Here is a 21,039-nt window from a genome sequence, read left to right on the forward strand (position 1 = left end):
GTAAAGAAATAAAAACTACATAACCATTTAGCTATGGTTATAAATCAGTTGCTAATATAGTAAAAATTACACGACAGTGGAAGGGGTTTGGGACTATGCTGTATTTACAGTAAACAAAGTGAACTTAAGATCTGATGGGATATTTATCATTCTAATGTAAGAAAACGTAACAAACAATATACTCTGATCACATTATTCTTATTTTAAAATCTGATTGTGTAACAGAGTGTGGTCAAGCGCAGCCCTTACCGCAATACAGTGACTATGCCGCCATTACGCCCCACCCTGTTACCAGGCAACAGGTCCCGCTCAATCATTGGTCGGCGCTGCAGTGGGCCCTTCCAAGCCACCAACTGTCAAGGAGTAACCGTTACTGAGAGAATTCAACCAACTGTTGGCGGAATGGTGGTCATTAGGTAGAGAGTGAGGTAAGAGGCAGATCCTGGCATTCTTCCTGGGGCCCTCGAGCTCACCCAGCCTCAAGCTTGCAGCCTCAAGGCGGGTGGGGAGGAGGTTGCCCAGAGACAGGCTGAGGGCTGTGTCCTAAGGGCTCCAGCCCTGGCCAAGGCTGCCTACTGGACTGGCTCAGTCCTTGAGGTGGTGGTGAACCTCCCCTCCATCCCCGCCTCTGTGATCTAATGGCAGCAGCAGTCTGCACAGGACGCAGTTGATGGGACCTGGCCCCAGCTTCTGGGCAGCTTGAGGAGCCTGAGGGCCAGTTGGGCTCTGGGTGCCTGACTTCCTCAGCAATGGCAGCCAGGAAGCTTCCAGCTGAGATCTGCTTCCTCTTAGCCAGGACTGGACCTCAGAGGGTGAAAGCTATGCCTGGGGGCCCGACTCTTTCTTGTCATAACAGAGAACAACATTCATTTGGTGGAGATTTACAGGAACATTATTACCTGACCATGACCTGACCTCACAAATAAAGGCTCTGACACCAAGAAATTTGTAACAACTAACCACACCCCACCATCACCTTTCCTAGAAAAGAACTTTGCTGAAAGTTTTTAGGGAGTTTGGGGTTTTTAAGGTATGAACCACCCATCTCCTTGCATGGCCCTCAGTAAACCTCTCCCTGTTCCAAACTCTCATGTTTTGGTATTGTTTGGCCTCCCTGTGTGTGGGGCACTCGAATTTGCCTTTCAGTAACAATGGCAAGAAAAACCCTTGACCCATGGAATAAGATTTTAGAAACATTAGCACACAGACAAATTGTAATTAAGGAATGATTCTTTTCTAATCAGCACAAAACCTAAGTCTGTGGTGTCTGTATGGCCCACTGTTAGTTTATTAAAAACTGAAAACATTGAGAAACTTTTCTTTTTCCAGTGTGGTCAGTAGCCTGAGTTCTCTGAAGCTCTGGTCACCAGGATTGTTCCAAGATGACTGCCACAGCTACAAAAAATGATAAATGATTCTACTGTTACCATTTTTTAAAGTTTTATGTTAGCCCTTGTCATGGAATTCAAATTGTGCCAGCCATCTTTTATTAGTCAATCCCATGGGATTTTTATTGTTATTTTGAACAAGATCTATTTTTGTTTAATTCTATGGGAACCACACATAGTTTGTACATTTGCCAGAAATTTATTTTCCAATGACTATTACTCAACTCTTAAATAAGTACATTCTGCATTTTTATGCTGGGACAAAGTAGGATGAGTTCTATTAGGAACACTATTTAAAATTATACAAAGTAGCTCAGGCTTTTTTGTTACTCTAATATTCTGGTAAATAGTGAGTTTGAGTTTTGTTTACTGTCTTTCAAAGTGACCCAGTTTAAGCAAAACCATCTTCTTATTAAAAGTTAAGAACTGATCTGGTAACAACTTACTGATAACAACAGTAAGGCTTATTTGTTGATTTACATAACAGCATTGATTTGCATAGCTTCTCGCTGTGTTTACTCTTGCCTGGAGACAAACATTATGTTAACTCTAGTAAGCAGATAATCAATATCACATGTCCAGTTTACAACAGTAAAAAAGGAAACATTTTCTTATGTGACTTTTGATGGGTGGTATATATGGAAATACTGAGCTTCTTTCCAGAGGTAGCAAGGCCTTATGTTCTGCTGCACTGAATGTTAGACATACGGATATTAAGACTGTCTTTTTAACCCAAGAAAAGGAGAATATTTTCACTTGTGACAAAGTTTAACTCCCAGGACTAGGAGAAGAAAAAGCGGCAATCTTATTACAAGATAACCTTACTGCAAGGATAATCTTCAAGTGTCTCATATCCTGAGGGATCCCTTGATATTATATTCTATTCAAGGGAACAATAGGATCTTTGAGTAAAACTGTCTAAGCAAAATCTATAGAAAATGATGAATCTTGTACTAAAGCTTAAAAAAGTAATAAAATTACAGTTTCTACAGAGACAGTTTGCAGAACATTAAGAAGGAAATGGGATTTTTAGTAAATGTCATTTATTGTCTCTTCAAAAAAGAAAATACAGTTTTCTTGGTTGATTTAGTTTGCTTTGGTTTTTTTATTGTAGAGACATAAAACATGGAAAACTACATGGCTTAAACTGGTTATGAAAATAATTATTTGCCCAAATATCTAAATTATGAAATAAAATTTCATATTTTGTTATATTTTGATTTTCATATGAACAGAGGTTTTAAAAATATACTTTTTTATATAAAGAAAATGATAAACAGTAAAGTTTAAATGTTCCACAATCTCATTGACTAGATAACTATGCTGATATTTAAAATGCTTTTAAAGTAATACAAGCCTATGTTTTAAAACATTCAAGTTGTACTGAGAGGTACAAATGAAAAACAGGTGTGTTCCTTCCCTCTGACACCCCTCCCCAATAACCAACCTATTTTCCCAAAGGGGCAGTTGTTAACAACAGCATGTTTCTCCTTCCAGGAAAGACAATATTCTCAGACACCTATATGTGTGTGTGTGTGTGTGTGTGTGTATGTAATTACATTTTTTCATATTCATTTCATTATATATATTTAAAATAATATACTTGCAGATCTTCTCATATCAGCACACTCAGAGCTATCACCTTGTTTTTAACAGTTGTATACTAGTTCACTGGGCTTCACTGGTGGCTCAGTGGTAGAGAATCTGTCTGCCAATGCAGGAGATCTGGGTTAGATCAGGAAGATGGTCAGGAAGATGCCTTAGAGAAGGAAATGGAAACCCACTCCTGTATTCTTGCCTGCGAAATTCCATGTATGGAGGAGCCTGGCAGGCTACAGTCCATGGGGTCTCAAAAGAGTCAGACACGATTTAGCAACCAAACAGCAAAAGCAATAATATTTCATTATATAGTATACTGTAAGTATTTAACCAGTCCCCAATTGAATAATGATTAAGTTGTTTTTATTTTTTATGAATATATCTGTAAAGACTTGGCAGTTGAATAATCGCTGAAAAGATATCTACATTTTAAATTTTGATGGAGATTGTTTAATCTGTTGAACTGATTTTCTCTTACACTGATATTTGACAGTTATTGTTACTCTAGCATGGGTATTACCAAACTTTTAGATTTCCTCTCAAGAGAAATTCAGTTTATAGTATTTCATTTTTATTCTTTCTTAAATGGACATTTTACTTAAAGAAAAATCAGAATGTACTTCCTTTTGGAATAAGTGATGTCTTAGCTCACTCAGTGATATGTGGACCAATCCAATGACATAGAAACTATTTTGTAAGACTGGACTGGCAGATATGGCTAAAACTAAGTAGATCAATGAATTTTAAAGAGATTAAACTGACAACTCACCTGTTCAAAAGATAATGTGTAGCTGTGGGGAGGGGAGAATGGGAATTTGTTGTCTAATGAATAAGAATTTTAGTTTTGCAAGATACAAAGAATTCTTGAGGTTTGTTGTACAATGTGAATGTACTTAACACTATTGATCTGTACACATAAAAATGGCTTAGATAGAGCATTTTATGTTATGTGTATTTTACCATTTAAAAAAAGATAATGTGCAAAATTTCACATTTATACTGAAAGATGGTTATCTAAAGCCTAATTTCAAAAGTATAAGTGATGAACCTTTACCAGAAATGCAGTCTAGTACCTTCAGGGACCAATTAATATCATCATATAATCAGATAAGGTCCAGAATGCAAAAGTCCCTGGTAATGGACTTCAATTTAATTTAAGACACAAATGGCTAATATCAGCAGAGTAATTGTCCTTCTTATATGGAGGAATTGTCTGCTGTACTTGATAACCACCAGGACATCTCCCCAACTGGGAAGCACTGGTTTTCTGGGTTCTGAGCAAAGATGTCTTCAAATAAACTTGTACTCATCATCTTCAACTCTAGTGACCAGATTTGGTACCTGGAGTTGAAGGCAATGCCAGACCACTGAGAATAGGAAGACCACAGCAAGGACCAAGGGGCTCTGACATACACATCGTTAAATAGCATTCTATCATCTTTTTCTTTATCATACCTCCCAGTCACTGTGTGAGGAAAACCAGAATGAAAGGCAGAGTAAGGTCTCCAGAACTGAGAAAATAATAACTTTGTTCACAATGACTTTGAGTCTCAGGTCCTGTTTAAGAGAACAGGCACATCACTTATGAAAATAAAATGCATTTATGTTGGAAAGATGACACAATGCCTGTTAAGGAATTATCTAGTTAAAGTGTTTACAAACTTAAAAAACATATTTCTCAACTATTCAATGGAAGTTGGACAGTTGCTTGCTGGCATTTGTACGTTATATTTTAGCACAAAGTGGAGGTTGTCAAATTTGGGTGTACATTACAATCATCTGAGGAACTTTTAATTTGGGTGTCTTGGAGTTAGCCCAGACCAATTAATCAGAATCTCTGAGAAATGTCTCCAGGTAATTCCAACGTACAATGAAGGCTGAGAACCTCTGACAGAAATATTCTCCACTTCAGTGCTTATAATCCTTGTGGGGCTTTCCCCTCCCTCAACAGAAACTTGGTTTTGTAGGTTTGGGCTTTTCCCAAGATTTGTATTTCTTACATGTGTCTCAGGTGATGTTGATGCCTATGGCTCTGGTGCACACTTAGAGAAATACTACAATAATGGCTGATATTCCTGATTTTTTCATCCTAATCACAGATCTCTTCTGCTTCTCAACAAACCCTGTCCCCCTGGGCTTTGCTAATAGGGCTCTTTAACCAAGCTAATAATTTTTATTACTTGGCCTCCGGAACTTGCTCAAGATCTTCACATACGACTTGCATGACTCTAAATTGGCCACATAATCCAATGAAGTCCTGACCAAGGTTAAAAAGAGTGGGAAAACTACATCATGGTCTCTCCATGTTATGCTTTTGTTAATAACTCCTTGAGTCATACTTTAGAAAATTACAAAACAATATTCAACACTATTACCAACATCAAAATATATCATTAGTGTTGTTCTACTGAGTCATTATGAACCTGAGAATATTTCTAAGTAAACTTTTGCATAAATAACGCTCTGAAGTAAGCATTTGTATTTTTTCTTCTGAAGTTTCATGTTTATTAAATTTTACCATGATTATGTTTTACTGCTGCTCAATGAATCACCTTAATGTCGCTGGCAAATGATGGACATATGTCTGTTTCATGACTCAAGTTGCTAGAGAAATATGAAATATTCTGATGCTCAGGGCAGGTCCTGTACATTCACACTTTCTATTCCCAACTTTATCATCAAGATAGTGGAGTAGAAGGATGTGTGCTCATCTCCTGTGAGAACACCAAAATCTCAATTAACTATTGAATGGCCATTGACAGGGCTGTTGGAACCCACTGAGAAAAGATAAACCACATCCAGGGACAAAGGAGAAGCTGCAAAGATGGTAGGGGTGAAATCATGATAAAATCAAATCCCATATCCACTGGGTGGGTGACCCAGAAACTGGAGAACAATAATACCAAAGAAGTTCTTACTCTTTTGTGAAGGTTCTATGCCCCACATCAGTCTTCCCAACCTGGGGGATCCAGCAAAAAGACTGGGAATCCCCAGGGAATCCGACTTGAAGGACAGTGGGATTTGATTACAGAACTTCCACAGGACTGGAGGAAACAGAGACTCTTGGAGTGCACAAACAAAATCTTGTGCACATCAAGATCCAATGAAGAGAGTAGTGACCCCACAAGAGACTGAGATAGACTTGACTGTGAGTGTTTGAGGGTCTTTTGTGGAAGCGTGGGTCAGAAGTGGCCTGCTGCAGGGCAGGGGCACTGGCAGCAGCAGTCCTGGGAGGCACAAATTGGCATAAGTCCTTTTTGGAGGTCACCAATAGCCCTACCATAGAGCCTATAGACTCCAGGACTGAGTTTACAAACAGCCAACAACAAACAGGGTGGGAGCATATCCCCACACATCAGCAGATAATTAAAGATTTACTGAGCATGGCCCTGCCCACCAAAGCAAGACTCAGTTCTTCCCACAGCCAGTCCCTCATCAGAAATCTTGCCCAAGCCTCTTATCCTCATCCAGCAGAGTATAGACAGAAGAAGCAAGAACAGCAACCCTACAGCCTACAGAACAAAAACCTCAGTTACAGAGATATAACCAAAATGACCACATGGATCGCAGCATTGTGTAACTCAGTGAAGCTATGAGCCATGCCTTCCAGGGCCACCCAAGCCACGTGGGTCATAGTGGAGAGTTATGAAAAACTGTGGTCCATTAGGAAAGGAATTGACAAACCACTTCAATATTCTTGCCTCAAGAATCACATGAACAGTATGAAAAAGCAAAAAGATATGATACTGGAATATGAACCCCCCAGGTGTCCAATATGCTACTAGGGAAGAGTGGAGAAACAGCTCCAAAAAGAATGAAGAGGCTGGACCAAAGCAGAAATGACATTCAGTTGTGTCTGGTGGTAAAAGTGAAGTCTAATCTGATGCTGTAAAGAACAATATTGCATAGGACCTTAGAATGTTAGGCCCATGAATCAAGGTATGTTGGATGTGGTCAAGCAGAAAACGTTAAGAGTGAACATCAGCAATTTAGGAATCAGTGAACTAAAATGGACGGGAATGGGCAAATTTAATTCAGATGACCATTTTATCTACTACTGGGGGCAGGAATCCCTTAGGAGAAATGGAGTAGCCCTCATAGTCAATGAAAGAGTCCGAAATGCAGTAATCGGGTACAATCTCAAAAATGACAGGATGATCTCAGTTCGTGTCCAAGGTAAACGATTCAGTGTCAGAGTAATCCAAGTCTATGCCCCAACCGCTAATGCCAAAGAAGCTACAGTCCAGTGGTTCTATGAAGACCTACAAGACCTTCTAGAACTAACACCAAGAAAAGATGTACTTCTCATCATAGGAGATTGGAATGCAAAACTAGGAAGTCAAGAGATACCTGGAGTAACAGGCAAGTTTGGCCTTGGAGTACAAAATGAAGCAGGGCAGAGGCTAACAGTTTTTTGCCAAGAGAATGCACTGGTCATAGCAAACACCCGCTTCCAACAACACAAGAGAAGACTTTACACATGGACATCACCAGATGGTCAATGGTGAAATCAGATTGATTATATTCTTTCCAATCAAAGATGAGAGGCTCTATACAGTCAGCAAAAACAAGACATGGAGCTGATTGTGGCTCAGATCATGAACTCCATATTGCAAAATTCAGGCTTAAATGGAAGAAAGTAAGGAAAACCGTTAGACCATTCAGGTATGGCCTAAATCAAATCCCTTACAATTATACAGTGGAGGTGATAAGTTGATCCAAGGGATTAGATCTGGTAGACAGAATGCCTGAAGAACTTTAAACAAAGGTTCCTAACCTTGTATAGGAGGTGGTGACCAAAACCATCCTTAAGAAAAAAGAGATGCAAAAAGGCAAAGTGGTTGTCTGAAGAGGCTTACAAATGACTGAGAAAAGAGAAATGAAAGGCAAAGGAGAAAGGGAAAGATATACCCAGCTAAATGTGGAGTTTCAAAGAATAGCAAGGAGAGATAAGAAAGTCTGCTTAAGAGAGCAATGCAAAGAAATAGAGGAAAACAATAGAATGGGAAAGACTAGAGATATCTTCAAGAAAATTTCATGAGAATATTTCATGCAAAGATGGGCACAATACAGGACAGAAAAACAGAAAGGACTTAACAGAAGCAGAGGAGATTAAGAAGAGGTGGCAAGAATACACAGACGAACTGTATGAAAAAGGTCTTAATGACCTGGTTAACCACGTGGTGTGATCACTCACCTAGAGCCAGACATCCTGGAGTGTGAAGTCAAGTGGGCTTTAGGAAGCATTACTATGAACAAGTTAGTGGAGGTGATCGAATTCCAGTTGAGCTATTTAAAATCCTAAAAGATAATGCTATTTAAAGTGCCACATTCAATATACCAGCAAATTTGCAAAACTCAGCAGTGGCCATAAGACTGTAAAGGTCAGTTTTTATTCCAACCCCAAAGAAAGGCAATGCCAAAAAATGTTCAAACTACCATACAATTGTGCTCATTTCACATGCTAGCAAAGTAATGCTCACAATCCTTCAAGCTAGGCTTCAGTAGTATGTGAACTGAGAACTTCCAGATATACAAGCTAGATTTAAAAAAGGCAGAGGAACCTGAGATCAAATTGCCAACATCTATTGTGTCATGGAAGAAGCTAGAGAATTCCAAAAATAAAAATCTACTCTGTTTCATTGACTATGCAAAAGTGTTTGACTGTGTGGATCACAACAAACTGTGGAAAACTCTTAAAGAGATGGGAATACCAGACCTCTCTCATGAAAAACCTGTATGCAGGATAAGAAGCAATAGCTAGAACGGTCATGGAACAATGGACTAGCTCAAATTGGGAAAGGAAGTACATTAAGGCTATATATTTTCACCCTGCTTATTTAACTTCTTTGCAGAGTACACTATTTAAAATGCCAGGCTGGATGAATCACAAACTGGAATCAAGATTGCTGCCAAGAGGAATATCAACAACCTCAGATATGCAGATGATTCCACTCTAATGGCAGAAAGCAAAGAGGAACTGGAGAGCTTCTTGAAGAGGGTGAAAGAGCTGGGCTAAAACTCAGCATTCAAAAAACTTAGATCATAACATCCAGTTCCATCACTTCATAGCAAATAGAAGGGGGAAAAGTGAAAGCAGTGACAGATTTTATCTTCTTGGGCTCCAAAATCACTGCAGATGGTGACTGCATCCACGAAATTAAAACATGCTTGGTCCTCAGAAGAAAAGCTATGACAGACCTAGATAGAGTACTAAAAAACAGAGACATCACTTTGCCAAAAAAGGTCTCTATAGTCAAAGTTACGGTTTTTCCAGTAGTTATGTTTAGATGTGAGAGTTGGGCCATAAAGAAGGCTGAGCACCAAAGAATTGATATTTTGGAATTGTGGTGCTGAAGAAGACTCTGAGAGTCCCTGGGACAGCAAGGAGGTCAAACCAGTCAATCTTACCTAACCCTAACCCAACCCAGAATATTCACTGGAAAGACTGATATTGAAGCTGAAGCTCCAATACTTTGGCCACCTGATGTGAAGAGCTGACTCATCAGAAAAGAACATGATGCTGGGAAAGACTGAGGGCAAGAAAAGAAGGGGGAGACAGTGAGCTACACAGATAGCATCACTGACTCAATGGACGTGAGTCTGAGCAAACACCAGGAGATAGTGAGGGACAGAGAAGCATGGCACCCTGCAGTCTATGAGGTCACAGAGTAGGACCCAACTGACGACTGAGCTACAACAACAGCATTTCCCCCAGGCTCACCTAGAACTCTATATGCCTGTTTGAATAATCATACCAGAATGGAGTGGTCAGAGTTAGTTTAACACTGTGGAGTGAAAGACAGTGGGCTTTGGAAAGAGATGAACCTGGTTCAGATTTCCTGCTCCACTTCTAGCTGTGTGATCTTAGGCAATAACTTCATCTTGTAGCACTTGTTTTTTTCCTCCTGTAAATGTTCAGCTAAAATACCCTCTCAAAGGAGCATTTTGGCAAGGAGTAAATGAAATGCAAAAGTGTTTAACACATTGGCTGACACATAGTAAGATGCTTGATAAATAGGGTTTTTTTCCTTTCCTGCTATATATGATCAATAACGTGAACAGCTGAGAGTATAAATGCAGATATTTTTCTAATTTGATGAACTCAAAGAAATTATGGGAAAGGAAGAATAATTCAAACTAGTGTTGGGCTAACCCTCAGAAGTTCACTCAACCAAGGGTGACGGGTTAACTCTAGCATGAGGTGATGTTGGGCAGGGGCCATTTTGGGTCCTGGCTGGGATTTAAGCCAGGAGACCTAAGGCCAAGGCTGAGAATGAGGCACAGAATGAAGCCAAGGAGATCAACCTGAGCCAAGGGGAGACAGAGGCTGGTGCCCAAGGCAGCAGAGGTCAGCACTGAGCGACAGCTAGTCCCCAGAGAGCCTGGAAGAAGCCTAGAAGGAGGCAGAGGGTTGGCCTCAGGGAATAAACCAGGGGCCCAAGATCTGCATGGGGAAGATAGTGGAGCCTAGACAAGGTGGGACTCAGAGCAGCAAGGCCAAAGCTAAGATTGTTTATGAGATAGCTTATAGTCTTCAAAAATCACTCTTGTCTTTTTATATTAGCCTGGCTAAACTTTTCTGTCCTCATCACAGTCTCTCTTTCTGGTAGGACATTTCTTTGATGGACATAAAAGTATCCTTCTATAATTAGACCCTATCCTAGGAAGTACAGGTTAAATAATGTAACTCCAAAATCTCAGTGGCTTAACATGATAAAGTTTATTTTAAGCTCCTATCACAATTTCACCATAAGTCTGTGGAGGTGGGTAGTAAGGGGACTCTGCTTCATGTATTTACTATAGGACATTACTGTTTTTTCATCCTATATATAATAGTTTGCACCTGCTAATCCCAAATTCCCATTCTAACCCTCTCCCAGTTCCCCTCCCCCTTGGCAACCACAAGTCTGTCTTCTATGTCTGTGAGTTTGTTTCTCTTTTGTAGATAAGTTCATTTGTGTCATATTCTAGATTCACACATAAGAGATATCATATGGTATTTGTCTTTCTCTTTCTGACTTACTTCACTTAGTATGATGATCTCAAGGTCCATCCATGTTGCTGGAAATGGCATTATTTCATTCTTTTTTATGACTGAGTAATATTCCATTGTTTACACACACACACACACACACACACACACACACTACATCTTCTTTATCCATTCATCTGTTGATGGACATTTAGGTTGTTTGCATATTTTGGCTATTGTAAATAGTGCTGATATGAACATAGGAATGCACATATCATTTTAAATTATAGTTTTGTCCAAAAATAGGCTCCAGGAATGGTCCTCCTGGATCATATGGTAATTCTATTTTTAGTTTTTTAAGGAAGCTCTATACTGTTCTCTATTGTCACTGTACCAACTTACATTCCCACCAACAGTGTAGTAGGGTGCCCTTTTCTCCATACTCTCTCCAGCATTTGTTATTCATAAACATTTTAATGATGGCATTCTGATTGGTGTGAGTGGGACCTCATTGTAGTTTTGACTTGTATTTCTCTAATAATTAGTAATCCAACAGGGATTCTTAATTTTTTTCCTTATTCCTTTTTTGGTCACATATTCTTTTGGAAGTTAGTTGAAATTGTATGGACTTTATCTCAGCATAAGTTATTTAATTATACAAAAGAAAATGCACAGTTTTACAAAGGAAACCAACTAAATCCTAATACTGTTATCAAAATGGTAAGAATACAAAACTGTGATAAAAGTAATGTAAGTGCTTCTTTATCAATGTATGATATCTTTCATCCAGGGTATCATCTTTGGAGGACTTCCAAAGAGTCACTGAGTGCTCACCGTTAAACCTGAATCAGGGTCAGCCCCACAGTTGAGTATTTAGCACGTGCTTCTGTATACTGTTCTGATTATCTGCTGCTGCTGCTACTAAGTCACTTCAGTCGTGTCTGACTCTGTGTGATCCCATAGACAGCAGTCCACCAGGCTCCCCCGCCCCTGGGATTCTCCAGGCAAGAACACTGGAGTGGGTTGCCATTTCCTTCTCCAATGTGTGAAAGTGAAAAGTTAAAGGTGAAGTCGCTCAGTCATGTCTGATTCTTAGCGACCCCCCGCCCATGGGATTTTCCAGGCAAGAGTACTGGAGTGGGGTGCCATTGCCTTCTCTGTCTGATTATCTACCACTGTGTAAAACTACCCTTCCCCCCAAAAAACTTAGTGACTTAAAACAACCTTTTTATTGTGCTGGGCAATTTGTCTAGGATCTATATGGCATCCTCTAGGGAAGCTGGAGCTTCTGCTGGGCATCTTCCAAGATGGCATCTGTATTCACATGTTTGACCCCCATCTCCACATAGCTTAGGCTTCTCACAGCATGGTGGTCTCACGGTGATCATACTTCCCAGATGGTACTGGCTTCTGAGATCAAGTATTCCAAGAGACAGAAGTGGAAAATGAGAGCATAAATAAGGATACTTTGCTAACAGTCTAATTCTGTGAAATTATGAGAAAGGAAAAATAATTCAAGCTAGTATTATACTACTCTCAGAAATTAAATCAATGGTGACTTGGTTAACTCCAGCATCAGGTGATGTTAAATAGGGGCTGCAGCCTCACTACTGCCATAGTTTCCTGGTCAAAATACTCAAGGACTAACCTAGATTCGGGGGGAATGAACACTGACCTCACCTCTTGATGGGAGGGATGTCAAAGAAATTGTGGTCATCTTTAATCTGCCATATATTGAATATATAAAATCTCATTTAATCTGTGTAATACTATGAAGCAGACATCATTGTCTGCTTGTTACTGATGAGACAGACCACAAAGAAGTTAAGCATTTTGTCCAAAGTCACAAACCTAGTGAGTTTGAAGCTAGGCTAGTCTGATTGTGATGACTGGGCTCTTAACTACTATGTATTCTTTATTCCACGTGACTTAATTCAAATCTACTACTTGAAAAGCAACACAGAATCTATCAGAAAAGTAAAACAGTAGTGCATTGTAGAAGAACCATTGGTTACGTACCCAACATTCATTTTCTCCCTCCTCCCAAACTTATTTGGAAATGCAAATCATATCACTAAAGGGCCATATTCAACAGTAAGGTTTAACCGTGTTTTGTTCAATGAGATATAAGAAGCAGAATTGAGTAATTTTCAGACAGTGTCATTAAAGAGAGAGTTCTTGATCTTCTGGATGTCATGCAATGTTATCGCTGGCGCACACAGCAGCAATTTTGTAATATGAGGGAACTTGCTAAAGTGACAGAGTACAGGTGGCACTAGTGGTGTGGAACCCATCTGCCAATGTAGGAGATATGAGAGACATGGGTTTGATCCCTGGGTCAGGAAGATCCCCTGGAGGAGGGCACGGCAACCCACTCCAGTATTCTTGCCTACAGAATCCAATGGACTGAGAAGCCTGGTGGTCTTAGTCCATAGAATTGCAGAAAGTTGAGTTGGGCATGACTGAAGCTACATAGCATGCATAAAGCAACAGAGTAGTAACACAGTTGAAGCCTGAATCTTGATGATCATGGAGTTGCCATATTGATCGTGGGCATCTGCCTCTGAACTTTGTTAACTGAGGGAGAAACAACTTTATATCTTGGTCTGCATGCTCACTTGCTAAGTTGTGTCCAACTCTTTGTAACCCTATGAACTGTAGCCTCTGCCAGGCTACTCTACCCATGGAATTCTCCAGGCAAGAATACTGGAGTGAGTTGCCATTTCTTTCTCCAGGGGATCTTCCTGACCCAGGGATAGAAACAACAACTACTGCATTTGCAGGTGGATTCTTTACCACCAAGGCACCTGAGAAGCCCATATCTTGGTTTATGTCACAGTAACTTAGAGTTTTTCTGTTTCTTACAGTTGAACCTAATCCTAAATAATATAGAAGAGATATGTGTATAAGTATAAACTTAGTCATGACAGCTTAACCTTGATAGAAGTTTAAGGATGCAGGAAATCACCAATAAACCAAAATTGCATTATAAAGAAGAGGTGTTTGAGAATAGCTCAGGAGAGATTAGAACACTCTATGTATATGTCCACTTTAAAATATTACAGAGTGTTTAGCATGTTTGCCAAGAAATTGGAGATCAGTTCAGTTCAGTCACTCAGACGTATCCGACTCTTTGCGACTCCATGAACTGTAGCACGCCAGGCCTCCCTGTCTGTCACCAACTCCCAGAGTCCACCCAAACCCATGTCCGTTGAGTCAGTGACGCCATCCAACCATCTTATCCTCTGTCGTCCCCTTCTTCTCCTGCCCCCCAATCTTTCCCAGCATCAGGGTCTTTTCAAATGAGTCAGTGCTTCGCATCAGGTGGCCAAAGTATTGGAGTTTCAGCTTCAACATCAATCCTTCCAATGAACACCCAGGACTGATCTCCTTTAGGATGGACGGGTTGGATCTTCTTCAATCCAAGGAACTTTCGAGTCTTCTCCAACACCACAGTTCAAAAGCATCAATTCTTCAGTGCTCAGCTTTCTTTATAGTTCAACTCTCACATCCGCACATGACCACTGGAAAAACCATAGCCTTGACTAGACGGACTTTTGTTGGCAAAGTAATGTCTCTGCTTTTTAATATGCTATCTAGGTTGGTCATAACTTTCCTTCCAAGGAGTAAGCATCTTTTTAATTTCATGGCTGTAATTACCATCTGCAGATATTTTGGAGCCCAGAAAAATAAAGTCAGCCACTGTTTCCACTGTTCCCCCATCTATTTCCCATGAAGTGATGGGACCAGATGCCATGATCTTAGTTTTCTGAATGTTGAGCTTTAAGCCAAGTTTTTCACTCTCCTCTTTTGCTTTCATCAAGAGGCTCTTTAGTTCTTCTTCACTTTTTGCCATAAGGGTGGTGTCATCTGCATATCTGAGGTTATTGATATTTCTCCCGGCAATCTTGATTCCCACTTGTGCTTCCTCCAGCCCAGTGTTTCTCATGATGTACTCTGCATATAAGTTAAATAAGCAGGATGACAATATACAGCCTTGACTTACTCCTTTTCCTATTTGGAAGCAGTCTGTTGTTCCATGTCCAGTTCTAACTGTCGCTTCCTGACCTGCACACAGATTTGTCAAGAGACAGATCAGATGGTCTGGTATTCCCATCTCTTTCAGAATTTTCTACAGTTTATTGTGATCCCCACAGTCAAAGGCTTTGGCATAGTCAATAAAACAGAAATAGTTGTTTTTTTGGAACTCTGTTGCTTTTTTGATGATCCAGTGGATGTTGGCAGTTTGATCTCTGGTTCCTCTGCCATTTCTAAAACCAGCTTGAACATCTGGAAGTTCACAGTTCACGTATTGCTGAAGCCTGGCTTGGAGAATTTTAAGCATCACTTTACTAGCATGTGAGATGAATGCAATTGTGCAGTAGTTTGAGCATTCTTTGGCATTGCCTTTCTTTGGGATTGGAATGAAAACTGGCCTTTTCCAGTTCTGTGGCCACTGCTGAGTTTTGCAAATTTGCTGGCATATTGAGTGCAGCACTTTCATAGCATCATCTTTCAGGATTTGAAATAGCTTAACTAGAATTCCATCACCTCCACTAGCTTTGTTCATAGTGATGCTCCCTAAGGCCCACTTGACTTCACATTCCAGGATGTCTGGCTCTAGGTGAGTGATCACACCATCGTGACTATCTGGGTCATGAAGATCTTTTTTGTACAGTTTTTCTGTGTATTCTTGCCACCTCTTCTTAATATCTTCTGCTTCTGTTAGGCCGCTACTATTTCTGTCCTTTATTGAGTCCATCTTTGTATAAAATGTTCCCTTTTTTTCTCTAATTTTCTTGAACAGATCTCTAGTCTTTCCCATTCTATTGTTTACCTCTATTTCTTTGCATTGATCACTGAGGAAGGCTTTCTTGTCTCCTTGCTATTCTTCGGAACTCTGAATTCAAATGGGTATATCTTTCCTTTTCTCCTTTGCTTTTTGCTTCTCTTCTTTTCACAGCTATTTGTAAGGCCTCCTCAGATAGCCATTTTGCTTTTTTGCACTTCTTTTTCTTGGGGATGGTCTTGATTCCTGTCTCCTATACAATGTCACGAACCTCTATCCATAGTTCATCAGGCACTCTATCAGATCTAGTCCCTTAAATCTATTTCTCACTTCCACTGTATAGTCATAGAGGTTTTGATTTAGGTCATACCTGAGTGGTCTAGTGGTTTTCTCCACTTTCTTCAATTTCAGTCTGAATTTGGCAATAAGGAGTTCATGATCTGAGCCACAGTCAGCTCCTGGTCTTGTTTTGGTTGACTGTATAGAGCTTCTCCATCTTTGGCTGCAAAGAATATAACCAATCTGATTTCAGTGTCAACCATCTGGTGATGTCCATGTGTAGAGTCTTCTCTTGTGTTGTTGGAAGAGGGTGTTTGCTATGACCAGTGCATTCTCTTGGTAGAACTCTATTAGCCTTTGCCCTGCTTCATTCTGTACTCCAAGGCCAAATTTGCCTGTTACTCCAGGTGTTTCTTAATTTCCTACTTTTGCATTCCAGTCCCCTATAATGAAAAGGACATCTTTTTTGGGTGTTAGTTCTAGAAGCTTTTGTGGAAGCAAATGTAAAAGCAATGCTTGTTTTCAATACATAAAAATAGGGCTGCCCTGAGGGAAACTTATAAACTGTCTCCCTCTCATGTTTATTGACTATTGGTGATATTTTCTTAGGATTGGTTCTGGGTCCAATGGGCTTTTTATTTCCCTTGGTGGTTTATGTAATGGAATACAGAAGTAACTCATTATATTCCTAAAATAAAATTTCAGTGTAAGAAGAGATAGGCCCTTAATTTGGAATGGTTTTGATTTAGTTGGAGAAGTTATCAGAGACCATGCATAGAAATAAATTTCATCCACTGAAATGAGAAAACCTCTTTGTGTCTCAGTATCCCTCAGTGAAGGAACTAGACAACATAGTCCCCAGGGTTCATTCTAGTCTTAGTCTTTGGTATGAGGATGAAAAACCATATGAATATGATAGTCAAAGTTGAAAAATATTCAGTAGCTTTTAGCGGTTATATGGATATGTTATTAAACTGAAACAGTTGTAAAAGAAAAAACATATAGAGTTTTTTTTTTTTTTTTTACCATAATTGTGTGGTAGCTCTCCCCTGAGCATATAGGTCAGCATTCTTAGTTGCAAATGGGAAATTCTGCCTGATTTAAGCAAAAAAGCAATTTCTCAAAAGGCTCTTGGAGCAAGTCAAGCATCTCCAGGTAGGCCATGCTTAAAACCCAGGTGAGAATCAGAGCCCAAATCATATCTAAGGACATATGATAGCAACATGTCTGCTGCTCCCACTAAATGCTTGGGTGCCCCTGGAAGCTCCAGAGGGCACAAATGAATTCTTGACCCTTCCAGCTCCTTTGTTTTACTCATTCCAGATTTAAAGTCTTGAGCAGAAGCACCTGATCGGCCAAGACTGGATTACACGCTTGAGCCCAAACTTCCAGAGACAGTGAAATCAAGGATCAGAATCATTCACTGAAGTCTACAAAATAGAGAATTCCCGGAAACACAGGAAAGGGCTCCTTCAAATTCTCTATGCATTTCCACTACATCTGCTATACTTAGGGTTATCTCTATCAAGCGTACCTACAGATGTATTTATTATATAGGTTCTACTGCATGTCAGAGACTCAAAGTAACAGTGACTTACATAAGGTAGAGATTTACCTTCTCTCATGTTACAGTCAAGAAATAGATTGTTCTAGACATGGCATGGAGCCATAAAGTTATTCAGGGGTCCAAGTTGTATCTCATGGTTCTGTGATACTTAGGGTACTGCCCTTACCTGAACAGTCCAATATGGCACACCAGCACATCCATACCCACATTGCAAGCAACATGTTGGAGAATGGAAGAAAGATGGGCCTGTTCCTCCATTAAGACACATCCCAGAGTTGAACATACCTCCCATCATATGCAATTGGTCAGCTGTTAGTAACGTGGCCATGCTTAATGGTACAGGAGGTTGAACAATGCCATCTTTATACTGAACTTTATACTGGATGTCCCATGTAATGTCCACTAATCAAGGGTTCCCTCACTATAAGAGAAGGGGAGAAAAGATACTGGAGGACAACCAGTATTGAAACAATCTCTCCCTTGACAAATAGCAGGTTGAAATTTTAGTGAATAAGATTAGGTAAGAATATAATAGAATTTTCTGTGAAGGTAGCTGAACACAGTTAATTTAAAATGTGAGAAATGCTTCCAAATGTCTAAAAATGGGATAATGTTTCATTTGTAAATGAGATGGGTTGAGAAAAGGGACAGTTCCTGCTCAGTCCCAGACTTAATGTTTATATTCAGAAATGACAAAGGTTAAAAGACTGGACTAAATGAAAGTTTAAGGGTCTTTCTTGAGGAAGATTGCTATAGTCAGAACTGTATGCTTGTCAGAATGTAGCATGCCAATTCAAATGCCCCTCTGAGTCTTTGTAGAACATGCAGCAGCCCCTAAGGAGGTCAGAGGGACCTTGGGGTTAGAGGAAATGGAGAAAATACTGGGAAAAATTCACAGATGAGAAATACATGGGCAAACTGGGTGCAAGTTCAAAGCTGTGGAAATAGTATGGAGAGTTAGAGGGCACTTGTATGTCTGGGTCATCTTGCAACATGCTTCTTGAGGCAAAGAGTAACGGGGCTCTAAGCCACTGGTGACAAGGGTGGAGTGCAGTGCCCAGAGAATGACAGCTAGGTCAGAACCTCCCAGGACCGCTGCTGCCTGGCTCAGAGGCTCCTGGGCTGACTGTTCTGAACCACACTTTCAGAAGCAGTCTTCAAGGAACTGATTTCCTAGGATAGCAGTAATGCTTGGTTCATTTCCAGCACTGTACATGTCCCAAAAGCTTTTTATAGACATCCTCTATTCTTAAGATTTCAGGTTTATTATAAAGATATACATGTTATCCAAGCAAACTATGTGTGTCACAGGGAGCTTTGGTTTAGTATTGGTGTTTTTGTTGCCTTCTACCCTTTTTCCACATTATATAAATGTATTGAAAAACACTAATAAAAGCATAGATTCCTGGACTGATACATTTCTAATAATAATTATAGTATTAATAGTAACCATTACTTTTTATTGACTTAGTGCTTTACATGAACTTTCACATTTTAAGAAGTTGAGGTGTAGTTGACATGCAACATTATATTAGTTTCAGGTGTACAACAAAATGATTCTATAATTGTATACATTGGGAAATGATCACCACAGTAAGTCTTGTTCACGTTCATCACCACACACACAGAATTTTGTGTGTGTGTGTGTGTGATAAGAACTTTTAAGATTTACTCTTAGCAAATTTCATATGTTCAATAAAGTATGATTAGCTATAGTTACCATGCTTTACATTATATCCTCATGATTTATTTATTCTATAATTGGAAGTTTGTAACTTTTGCCTCCCTTTACCCATTTGGCCCCACTCCCAACCCCTTCCTCTGGCAACCACCGATCTGTATCTATGAGGCCAGGTTTTTAGATTGCACATATTAGAGAGACCATATGTATTTGTCTTTCTCTAATACTTCACTTAGCATAGTGCCCCCAAGGTCCATTGATGTTGTTATAAATGGTGAAATTCTGTTCTTTTTTATGGATTAAAAATCTTCCAGTGTGTATATATACCCCATTTTCTTTACCATTCATATATGGATGGACATTTAGGTTTTTCTGTATCTTGGCTATTGTAAGCAATGCTGCAATGAACATGGGGTTTCTTCTACTCTTGGTCTACTGCAATTAGTTTAAGTTGCGGCAAGTACAAGGGGTATTTTTCAGGAAAAGATGGATAACAACAATGGCCTATTTATTTCTTTCCCTAGTAAATAAAATAACATGTTTTAAATTCTTCTCTATTCCACCACTGAAGAATAACAAATCAACAGCCTTGTGCATTGATGGATGAATGGATAAGCGAAAATGTGGCAGATACACACAATGGAATATTATTCAGCCTTAAATAGGATGGAAATTCTGACATAAGGTAAGATGTTGATAAACCTTGAAGGCATTATGCTGTGTGAAATAAGCCAGTCATAAAAAAACAAATACTGTGTAATTTCATTTATATGAGATACTAGAGTACTCACATTCACTTAGACAGAAAGTAGAATGGTGGTGGCCAGGGCCTGGAGAGAGGAGAGGAATGGGGAATTAGTGTTTAACAGGTATGTTACTATCACTGATTTAATGGACAGATATTTGAGCAGACTTTGGAAGACAGTGAAAGACAGAGGAGCCTGGCATGCTACCATCCCTGGGATCACAAAAAGTTGGATACAACTTACCAACGGAACAACAACACAAGATGAAAAGAGATTTGCAGATGAATGGTGATGATATTTGTACAACAGTGCTAATATACACAATAGCACTGAACTGTACATTAAAATGGTTAAGATAGTAAATTTTGTGTTATGTGTATTTTACCACAATAGCAAAAATTTGGAAAAAATGATCAGTAGCTTTATCTGAATTCCCCATGAATACAATGGACTGGTCTTCTACATTATTCGTTTCTAGTACCTACCGTTAGACTTCTTCAAGCAGTGTTTTTATAGCACTCTAAGTGCCTATAAGTGCTATCATATCGCAGGGTTTGATAGATTTATACTTTCTTTGGGGGGATTTATTCAACCCTCCTTTGTGGCTTCCTTTCAAACTCTGTATTTTTTCTTACTTGATTTTATCTTTATTTCTCAAATGTCTACTGTACTCAGATCCTATGTCAGCGGCTGAGAGAACAGGATCTTCACTTAGACGGCCCGGATGAAGTCCTTGCTCTACTGCTTCTTTTCTCTGGGCCCTTGGATGAATGACTTAACCAACCTGTGTCTGTTTCCTCTTCCGTATAAGGGTGATAAAAATAGTATCCAGACATGCTAGGAGATTTAAAGATTTAATACACATAAAGGGCTCAGGACAGTGCCTGTCACATGGTAAACACTTAATGAATCTTCTCTATTACTATAATTAAGTTAACTATTATTATTTCCAGAAGTTCTTCCTGGGAGTCTTCAGTAGGAAGCATCTCTTGATGTTTTTAGCAGCCCTGCCTGC

At 39.5% G+C, this 21,039-nt stretch overlaps 1 long non-coding RNA gene across 2 annotated transcripts; it reads left to right on the top strand.

The window, feature by feature from the left end:
- Nucleotides 1–235: 235 nt before the first annotated feature.
- On the top strand, nucleotides 236–20,570 carry LOC110134548 (uncharacterized). Of its 2 annotated transcripts, XR_002313100.2 has the most exons (4): nucleotides 236–428; nucleotides 17,354–17,633; nucleotides 19,850–19,963; nucleotides 20,178–20,570. It is a non-coding gene; the product is annotated as an uncharacterized lncRNA (long non-coding RNA). The 2 variants fall into 2 exon arrangements; XR_002313099.2 differs by lacking the exon at nucleotides 17,354–17,633 and having other exon boundaries at nucleotides 253–428.
- The last annotated feature ends 469 nt before the right edge of the window (nucleotides 20,571–21,039 follow it).

The sequence above is a fragment of the Odocoileus virginianus genome, chromosome 1 (assembly GCF_023699985.2).
Source record: "Odocoileus virginianus isolate 20LAN1187 ecotype Illinois chromosome 1, Ovbor_1.2, whole genome shotgun sequence".
Lineage (NCBI taxonomy): Eukaryota > Metazoa > Chordata > Mammalia > Artiodactyla > Cervidae > Odocoileus > Odocoileus virginianus.